At 49.5% G+C, this 10,596-nt stretch overlaps 1 protein-coding gene across 3 annotated transcripts in view; it reads left to right on the top strand.

Annotated features, from left to right (window-relative positions):
* The first annotated feature begins 9,774 nt into the window (after positions 1 to 9,774).
* Positions 9,775 to 10,596, top strand: part of LOC110469450 (ceramide synthase 4) — a 40,277-nt gene continuing 39,455 nt past the window's right edge. Inside the window, exon 1 of one of the 3 annotated variants that reach the window (XM_021528193.2) lies at positions 9,775 to 9,822. The gene's annotated coding sequence lies outside the window, so the exon portion shown is untranslated. Of the gene's footprint in view, positions 9,823 to 9,870; positions 10,009 to 10,596 lie in introns of those variants that run through there. The other 2 variants (XM_021528191.2, XM_021528190.2) reach the window with 2 other exon arrangements.

Here is a 10,596-nt window from a genome sequence, read left to right as displayed (position 1 = left end):
CCTGCCAGGACAAGCGCTCTTCCTGCCAGGACATGCCTCCTGCCTGCCAGGACATCCTTCCCCACCTGCCAGGGACATCCTACCTGCCCCGCTGTGGACAACCCCCTTGTCCTGATTGCCAGGGACTTTATCCCTAGAGAATCTCCACATGCCCAGAGGAGGGCCTTTACCTCTAAGGAGACACCTCAGTCACTCCTCTATTCCACTCACTTCCCCCCATTCCCGGCCGGCCCCTTCGCAGGAGTCCGGAAACGCGGTACTAGCGGGTCCCTCTCACTTCGGGGGTCCGAGCTGCCGTCCCCCGTCTCACTCACTCACTCACTCATTCACTCACTCACTCACTCACTCATTCGCTGTGTTGCTCCTCTGCGTGGCTCGTCTCACGCTGATCCTAGGGTCCAGTAGCCAGCAAATCCCGAGGGTCCCTCGAAGCCGGTGGTCGAGCTGTTCAGCAGTCCAGGGTTCCTCTTCGTGTGTGGCTATCCCGGATGAGCCTCCAAATTGAAATGAACAGGGTCTATGCCTTTATTGTTGTTCAGCTCTTTATTAAAAAGTCAGCTCGGCGGGGGGGTGTTGTAGCTTCTTCCGGAAGCCAAAGGGTGAGAAGGCTGCAGAGTCTGTCCCTGGAGTCTCCGTGGCACACTGGTAGCCGGAGGTGAAGAGGTGTCCAGTCTGTATCTGAAGTCCCAGCAGACCGTCCTCTCTCCTTTCCTTCTGGCACACTGGTAGCCGAAGGGTGGGGGGATGTGCAGAGCCTGTTGCCGAGATCCAGCAGCAGCTATCCCTCTCCTTCCCTCCTGGTAACACCAGGAGGAGTGTCTATTTTCCTTGTGCCTGCTTCCCACAGCCCAGTCCAGTCTGGTCCTCTGTAGGTTATGGTGACAGGTCAAACACAGACCAGGGATCTGGTTCCCTTTTCCCCAACCAGCACACCCATCCAGCTCCCTCCACTGTGCCCCTCTTTTTCATTTTGGGGTGTTTTTCATCCCCAAAACCCCTTCTTATGATTCCACAGGATTATTTTGCATCCCAGTCCTATTTTGGGTGGGGGTGTAGGTGATTCCCAGGAGCAATTAGGTAATTAACATTTCAATGTCAGTCCTTAGTTCGAGCCAAGTGTCCCAGCCAGGCTGTTTTGTTCATAACAGAAAGAATTGGACTACTTAGCTAAACTAACTAACAAGCAAAAGCAAAGGCAAAAGGAGAAGTAGGAGCAAGAGCAAGCAAGCAAAGAAAGCCAGAAAAATCAAGCAAGCAAAGCCAGGCAGCACCAGCCTCTTCTAGACAGCAGACCATGGGGGGAGGTGAGCCGGCTGTTAACAAGACAAAACAAAGCTTCACTTTCAGAGTCAGTTCTGAAAGCACAGAACAGAATATCAAACATAAACAGAACACAGACTGGGGATACAAACACCATAACATCAACCTAGGACAGTAAACAGGGGAGAGCTGCCCAGGATAGGCTGATTACTGCTCAAGAATGGGCTGGGCATTGGTCAGTGGATGGTGAGCAACTGTATTGGGCTGCACTTTTTCCTCTTGCTTTTTATCCCTGTCTCCTTTTCATAACAATTATTAGTATTAAGTTTATTATTATTGGTGGGGTTCTTTTATGGGTTTTTTATTGTTAAACTGTTCTTCTCTCAGCCCATGAGCTTTAACTTTTCTTTCTGATTCTTCCCACCAGGGGCAGGATGGAGGTGGGTGAGGAGCAGCTGTGTGGTATTTAGTTGCCAGCTGGGATTTAGCTGTGACACATGCTCAGGGTCACAACACAGATCCTTCCATATGTCCAAACATGGGTCTGATAGATCAGCAGGCATCCAACAACACTGTGAGGCTAGAAACTGCTGATTTGGCACAGTATTTAGTATTTGAGGAGGGCCACATAAGTAGCTTCTCTGAGAAGCTGTCAGAAGCTTTACCATGTCTGACAGAGCTAATCTCTGATGGCTCTGAAGATGGACATGCTGCTGGCCCAACTTGAGAGGTTGGTAATGCTCTGTGGTGACATATTTGAGAAGGAAATCAAAATTATGCATGGGAAGTTTTTTCCAAGGGGTGGCAAGGCACCGTTGCCAGGGGTGATCCCAGCACTGGGTATGGCCATACAGCTACCACAGCCACCATCATTTTGGCACAGCCTGCAGCAAGCCCACCTGGCCACTCCCAGCCAGCTGTGCCACGGGCAGAAGGGCAGGTGTGGTGGCAGCTTCCCCTTCCCGGTGCCCTGCACAAGGAGAGGCATTGAATGGTGCAGCGCCGCGGCAGCCACCACTGCCTGAGCAATGGCAGCAGGGCCGCGTGGCTGCAGCAGAAGCATGACGGGTGATTCCCCAGTGTGGAACCTACACGAGATCAGCTTCTCAGCACTGTGGGATCCTGCAGGAATCTTTGAATTCATGGGATTTGTTGGCAGTGGTACTTATGAGCAGCAGTTTTTTCCTCCTAGTCAGAGAAAGAGAAAGAAGTGAAGACGTGGAAAAAGACAGCATCATGGCACCGAGGTCAGTGGAAAGAAAGAAGGGGAGGAAGTGCTCCAAGTGTTGGAATCGAGATTTTTCTGCAAGCTGTAGTGAGAACTGTGGTGAAACAAACTGCTCCCTTGTAATGCATGAAGTCAACAGGGGATGAAGAGATCTACTCACAACCCATGAGAAAAGGTGCTCACACTGCAGCTGGTGGATGCTAAAACAGCTGTGGTCTAGTGGGAGACCTGAACAAAGAGAAACGGCCCATGCTTCCAAACTAGAGAAGCCTAGCCTTAAAAGACTACATCCCATGGACTAGTGACCCATGACATGCTGTTTTGGGAAGACTCTTTTGCCTGTGGGAGGGGCTCATGTTATAGCAAGCTGGGCAGGACTGCTACTTGTGAAATTAGACACACTGAACCACATTCACTGAGACCTGTCTCCCACAGGAAAGACCTCACAGCATAGCAGAAGAAAAAGACTCCTCTGCCTAAGCAAACTGTAGAAATATCTCAAGTGATGAACTGAAAGGCTTATTTTACTCCTCATTATCCTCCTCTAATATTAAATAATATTAAATTTACTTTATACCTTTAAGTTTGAGCCTGTTTTGCCCTTAGAGTGTTTTCTTCCAATACTTAGTTTATGAGCCCTTCATTATGATTTTCATGGGTGCCTGTTGTCTTAACCAGTGTCAAACCACAATAGAGGTAAATTTCTTTTTCTTGAGCTCTCCCAGTCTTTAACAGCCAGGATTGCGAATGACACAGGATTTATGAGCTGAAACCTATGCTTTGAATTACGTTTGAAATAAGTTGGTAACCAGTACATTTTAAGACCATCTTCTCTCCCCTTCAAAGGGCCACACACTGCAAATAAATCTTGGCATAGCACATCCTGAAACAATTTACTATAGCTGTAATAACTGCATCCCTGTTTTGTCCCCCCATAGAAAGGAAATGCAATCCCATAAATTGGGGCCCACAATTTAAAAAGAATGTGAAGGTCCTTGAATGAGTCCACAGGAGGGGAACCAAGCTGGTTGGGCTGGATGGCATGCCCTTGAGGAGCAGTTAAGGGCTTTGGTCTTGTCTCCTTTGGAGGCTGAGGGATTATACTGTTGTTCTCTGCAGCTTCCTGAGGAGGGGATATAGAGAGTGAAGTGCTGAGCTGGGATCCAGGAACAGCACTCCTGAAAATGGTTCAAAGCCATTCCAGGGAAGGTTCAGACTGGACATGAGGGAGCATTTCTTTTTGAAGAGGGTGGTCAAACCTTTGGAATGGGCTTCCTTGAGAGGCAGTCAATGGTCCCAACTTGTCAGTGTTGAAGAGGCACTGGGACAATGGCCTTAAGAACAAACTTTAGCTTTTGGTCAACCCTGATCAGGCAGGTGGATGAGATGGTTGTTGTAGGTCTCCTCCAACTGAAATATTCTAGTTTGCTCAGTTCCTAGAGCTGGCTGCAGGGTCCTATCTGTGCCATGGCAAGGCTTGGTGAAGCCCTGGCACTCTCTGGAGCAAGAGCCTCAGGGTGGGTATGAAAGGTGTATGCAAAATGCAACACATGGCCAGCAACTCGTGACGAGCTGAGAGATGTGATGAGGACTCAGCACCCACTGTTCTGTTTGTGGTGTTACCTCAAGTAACACCACTTGCACACATTCATCTCAGTACTTCTGTATGAGTGTAAGAGAACCTGTGAATGAAATTCAAAAGCAAAGGAATGCAAATTAAGACAGTTTTGTTTCTAGTAAAATCAGCTATTCAGTATATCATCCTGAGTTTTGCTGCACTGGCTGTGCAAAGGAAGGGGACAATGTTCTGACATTCCAGCAGGCTTGCTTAGGACACTTCACCCTTTTCAACAAAAATATCACCAAGGGACCCTTAAGTGTCCAGTGACGTGAGTCCCGAGGTCCTGACATTCACCCTGAAAATGGTGCTACAGGATGAAATCACAGCAGGTATGGGCAGAGCCAAGCAGTACAGAAAGGGCACTGGATTGCTTGCTGAAGTTGCAGAGTCTAATATTAGCCACAGATCGGATACTTTAGAAAGCCTTTCTTGAAGGACAGAGATTGTAGGACAGCTTTCCTGCCCGTAATCCCCTGGAGCAGCACTCTCAATAGCAGGTCTTTGAGGCTTGTAACCCAAATCCTGCCAGGCTGCACAGAGAGTACAAATGGCTCTTGGATACTTTGGTCTGTACCTAAAATAGGAACAAAGCTGCTCCCATGTGCCTCCCCACAGAGCTGGGGGAGGAGCTCACACAGTATCTGAGAGTACCCATGGTGTCTGCATCTCTCCTATTTCTACTACACTCACAAAATTGTACCTTTCTCTCAAGATACTGAACTTTGGCACCAGGAAATAAGCCACCTTCTCTGCACACCCAAGGTTGTAAGGATATCCAAGGACAACCAATTCAGGTTGATACATGGCAGGAAAAATGTGCAAGTAAGACAGTGCAGCAGCCACCAGCAGCAGGAGCGGGTAAGTGAACTGCAATAAACAGCGATGGGTATGGGATTTGTGACGTGCTGTCTGCACAGAGAATCTGAGGTCCCTCTGTGACCCTAAACATTAGGGTTCAGAAACCAAATGACACACTAAGAGCAGACACCAGTTTCAGAATATTGGGGTGGGGATGCCAGCAGGAAAGAGAGTAAGTGGAGCTGTGTCAGTGGGCATCACCTGTCACTGCAGGATTTAGGACAGAGTCCAGGTAGCAAACAGCTGCTGAGTGACAGATAAGGGGGACTCGATTTAGCCCAAACAAAAAATTCTGCATCAGACTTGAACAAATGAAGAAACTAAATGGTACAGAATTCAGGATTATCTAAGTGGGAAAAAGGAAAGCACATACATCAAAATATCCTTATGGTGTTAGCAGGAAGCTGTGTATTATCTTCCTAGGGAATAGTATGATGAGCAGTAATGTCTTGAGATGGCATTGACCCTCAAAGAGGAGATGTTATTCCAGAAAATTCATAGAAGACATTGCTTTTACAGGAATAGCCATTGGTAAATGGAAAGAGACCTAGAAGATTTTCAAATTTTCCTAATAAAGAATGTTCTTTAAATCCCACCATCTCTGCATTTCAGTGTAACTGAGATGGAAGAGACCTGTTCAAAGCACTCCAAGCACACTCTCTAGGAGAGTGCACAATTTATAAAGGTCCTGTGAGTAAAATAAAGCTCTTGCTGCTGTAATGTGCAGGCTTTGATGGCATTCACAGATCCAGGCTCTGCACCACAGGCTCATACATTCCATTACTGCTGTACATTTTTTTGCTAGACTCCTTCTGCTTTAGTCATGTAAAACCCAATACCCCATTGGCCACAGCCAGTGCCAAAATGATGCTATATCTAGTGCTATGAGCAAGCAGATGTGGAGGCACCCAGGTGGAACTGGAATTCATAGCCTCTACAGAAGGAATCCACAGCAGACTTGGAACAGAGATACCTGCTTTCTGCAAAGACAGTGGGGATTTATTTTAATGACCTGGCTTAGCTGATGATATGAAGACTTTAAGACTCCTCAGACTGTTAGTGTTGGGAGTGTTGGCATGAGAAATGTCACTGATTCAGAACATGAGCATTTTTAGAGAGGAAGTTTGGTGCAGTTAATCATGGTTTGGATCCTCTTGAGAAGCATCACTGATGTGTCAGCCATAGTATCTACCCCCTGACACCCTCATTGCCTGACCACAAACATATGCCTCACCATGATCTACAAGAAAGTAAATTTCTGAGTTGTCTGCTAGTGATAATTTCTTCAAAACTCCCAGCTTACCTTGCTCTGACAAAAAAGCCATAAAGTGATAATAGAAAGGCATGTTCAAAAGGATAGTCCTGTTAGCGACAGCATCTTATCAAATTTCAGGTGTAAATAATTGCATGTTCTTCCATGAACTACCTGTGCAGTTCCAGTTAGACACTGTACCACAGCATCCTCTCTCAAGACCTGAGGAATTACAGTATCTCCTGAAGACAAGCCTCCTCTTTTGTTCATAAACAGGATCTATTTCAAGAGTACATGAACTATTTCCATGAAAATGCTGTGTCCTGGTCTTGAGTTATAATGGCTTTGGGATCCTCATTAGGATGTAGAGGCGCATGAATAAAAGAGTAGGATGAAGTGCCATGCTAGTCACAACTCAGAAGTGACTTGAATGCAAGAATCCACACAAGGTGAGATTTGTTGATGGGCAGATGGACCAGTAAGGCTGCAATGGCCAGCAGGTCTGCCCAGATCATGTGCCACAGCAGGCACAAGCATTCACTCACCACTGCCAGACCTAGGCACATCCAGCTCTGGGAGTACCAGTGCACAATTGCATTTGGAGTTTCATAGAATTACAGAATGGCTTGGGTTGGAAAAGACCTTTAAGTTCATCTCATTCCCACCCCTGCCATGGGCAGGGACATCTTCCACTATCCCAGGTTGCTCCAAGTCCCATCCAGCCTGGCCTGGGATACTTCTGGGATGGGACAGCCACAGCTTTCCTGGGCAAAGTGTGCCAGGCCTCACCATCCTCACATGGAAGAATTTTTTCCCAGTATCCCATCAAACCTTGTCCTCTGGCAGTGGGAAGCCATTCCCCCTTGTCCTGTCCCTCCAGGCCCTTACTCAAAGTCCCTCCCAAGCTCCCTTAAGGGAGTAAAAGGGGCTCTGAGCTCTCCCTAGAGCCTTCTCCAGCCTGAACTAATCTTGCTTACCTCAGGTCCTACTGACTAGGAGGAACTTCATTTTCCCACTCGTGGGTACTGTTCCCATTGGCAAAGGCCACCCATCTGCTTTTCCAGTGCCCAGCATCACATCCCAGAGCTCACAGACAAAATGGCCATCAGTCTTGCTCAGAGCTTCATTTGGACTCACTGAACATGGTTTCAGAGGGTAACATTCTTATGGACTCTAACTAGAGGACTTGTTTGACCTCTGAACACATTATCATCCTGTTCACAGTGAGCATCTGCTGGATAAATGATTACATTTTTATAAATCTGTGTATACTCATAAATATATTGTCATATAAATACTAACCCAGCAGGGGTCCAGCAGTCCATATTCTGAAATGAAAAGTGATTTTTAAGTACCTCATATCCTAATTGTTTCATGAAGTATTGAACACACCTGGTAGGTAAGAGACTGTGTGTCCGTCTTTGTTCTTCAGACCCTTTGGATGTCTCAAGGTACAGATCCCAAAAAAACTGGTATCTTTCATGGCTTGAAGGCAGCACTCTGCAGAGGGATTGAGTAGCAGTATTCAGCACTTGTAATTCTAGACTCACCATGATTTATGATTATGGACTGCTGAGGCATGCAGGGTTAGCACTTCTGACCAAGGCTCTGCTCTGAGTTCTTCTCTGCTCACTGCTTTGCTGTACAGAGGGTTGTGCTGGGTCGTGGTGCTGCTGTGGCTCTGTGTGCTGGGGACCCTCTGGTGAGGACACAGATGGGTCCTCTTGAGTGGGAGGACTTGGGTCACACCTCTGTAACTAAAAGAGTCACAGTGAACACAAGGGAAATAAAAGGCAAACAACACATGAGCACCTTCCCTTGCTCCAGGGGTCTTAGATGGTTTTGTTCCACCTATTGCACACACTGAAACAAGCAGACTGTTGCTTGTAGAAAGCCCAATCCCAATCTTTTGGAAGTCAGTGGGAGTTTTCATTCGCATCAGTGGGCTTCGGATCAGCCCTAGAAAAACTGGCTTTATAACTATAGACATTGCAGATCAAGCACTGTTTTAAGTTGGTGTCAGTTATGCCATGCAAGGATCTACTGGACAACCACCTGCTTGTAGGCGTACAGGGGTCCCCTGGGGCTCTGAGATGGCCGGAGTTTCCTGGCAAGATTGTAACTCCAGGGCCCCAGTACCTTGTGTAAGTATGTCCTCTGATACGCTGTGGCAACCTGGCTACTGTAACAGAGACTCTTTACAAGGCATCCTTTTGCCAGCAGCTGGATTGTACACTGCCTAGTGAGAATGGAGCAGGTGGACTCCAGCGGGTAAGCAAGAAAACTATCAGCAAGTCACTGTGTTTGTTTTAAAATTGTTCACATTTATGTCTGCAAAGGTATTTATAAGCATGTTCATCATAACCGTGCTGACTACAGCTTTAGAAAAGTCTGGCAAGAAAGAGCTGATGGACAGCATTTCAGTAAGACAAGGGAACAGCCTTAAGTGCTCCAAGAATGCATTATAGTACAGAACAGCAAACAGGATCTGTACTCCCAAGGCTTGAAAGCAAGAATGATGGAGTGGAATTTTTTTTGGCCTTCGTAACACAGGACAGAATAGATCATCTTAAGGGTGTTTTTTTTTTTCCCAGCCCTGAAATCTACACAACTGTCCTGAGCTGATTCCAAAGCCGTGGTGCACCGAAGAACACTTTCTCCCTGTTTCGACTGAAATACTATGAATTACTTTAACCACTGTTTTCCATGTAAAGAGCAGCTGCAATTTCGCTGAAGGAGACCCGGGTCCCCCGCGCCGAGATCTCCCCGCGAGGCCGCCCTGAACCGGGGCCCGGGCGGGCAGGGCAGGGCCGGGAGCGGAGCGGAGCGGGTCAGTGCCGGGAGTGGAGCGGGTCAGAGCCGGGAGCGGAGCGGAGCGGGTCAGTGCCGGGAGTGGAGCGGGTCAGAGCCGGGAGCGGAGCGGGTCAGTGCCGGGAGTGGAGCGGAGCGGGTCAGTGCCGGGAGCGGAGCGGGTCAGTGCCGGGAGCGGAGCGGGTCAGTGCCGGGAGTGGAGCGGAGCGGGTCAGGGCCGGGAGTGGAGCGGGTCAGAGCCGGGAGCGGAGCGGGTCAGTGCCGGGAGTGGAGCGGAGCGGGTCAGGGCCGGGAGTGGAGCGGGTCAGTGCCGGGAGCGGAGCGGGTCAGTGCCGGGAGCGGAGCGGGTCAGAGCCGGGAGGGGAGCGGAGCGGAGCGGGTCAGAGCCGGGAGCGGAGCGGGTCAGTGCCGGGAGCGGAGCGGGTCAGGGCCGGGAGCGGAGCGGGTCAGGGCCGGGAGCGGAGCGGGTCAGAGCCGGGAGCGGAGCGGGTCAGAGCCGGGAGCGGAGCGGAGTAGAGCGGGGCAGGGCCGGGAGCGGGGCAGGGCCGGGAGCGGAGCGGGGCAGGGCCGGGGCCGGGAGCGGGGCAGGGCCGGCAGCGGGGCAGGGCCGGGAGCGGAGCGGGTCAGGGCCAGGAACGGGGCAGGGCCGGGAGCGGAGCGGAGCAGAGCGGGGCAGAGCCGGGAGCGGGGCAGGGCCGGGCCCGCCGGCGGCGGCTCCGCCCGGGCGCGCAGGGGCCGCTCGCGGGGCGCGGCGGAGCCCGGGCCGGCGCTGCCCGGCGCGGGAGGCCGGAGGTGAGCGGGCGGCGGGCGAGGGCCGGGGCGGCCGCGGGGCGCTGGCTCCGCTCAGCCCGCGGCCAGCACGGGAGCGCCGCTTTTACCCCGTGGCATGAAAAACGATGGAATTGGGGGAAGATTTTCTTGCTGGCAATGAAAACTGTTCCCAGAGAAAAGGACGGCAAAGCTGGTCAAGAGGCTGAGGTATTTAGTTTGTGATTTGAATTGTTTTTAGAAAGATTTGTGTAATGATCAAAATTCAAGTAGGATAGTGACAAAAAACCAACCCTAATTTTAGACTGGAGTTGCCAAAAACTTCAGATCCTTGGCAGCAAACTCCACTTCTGGAATTATTTCAAGCCAGACCAACTGGTAGGTTTTAGGAGGTAATGACAATGGGATAAGAGTAAAGGTAGGTGTCAGGGCATGAGGTGTGTGTTTCTGGAGCAGACCAGTGTTAATTTGCAGTCTGACAGCTGAAGTTTAGCTCACCATATTGGAAAATGCATCTTTATCTATATCAGTTTATCATCAGTTAAAGGTAATTCCTTCTTTCAAAAGTGTAATATGGAGTTTTGTGAGATAAGTTTTGTCAGAGTCAGATGGCAGGTGTGTGAGAGAGGACGCACGTGGTGAAATTTGTCCTCAGAAGGAACCTACCTCTCCTTCAGCCACCAGTGAGAACTGGGGTGAGATGTGAAACTCAGCAGATGACTGATGAATCTACAAGTTCAGATTATCAAGATGGCCATGAGACTTGAAAATGCAGAGGAATTTTTTCTGTATTTCTGT

This window comes from Lonchura striata, chromosome 28 (genome assembly GCF_046129695.1).
Source record: "Lonchura striata isolate bLonStr1 chromosome 28, bLonStr1.mat, whole genome shotgun sequence".
Taxonomy (NCBI): Eukaryota; Metazoa; Chordata; class Aves; order Passeriformes; family Estrildidae; genus Lonchura; species Lonchura striata.
This window is presented reverse-complemented; position numbering and strand designations above follow the sequence as displayed.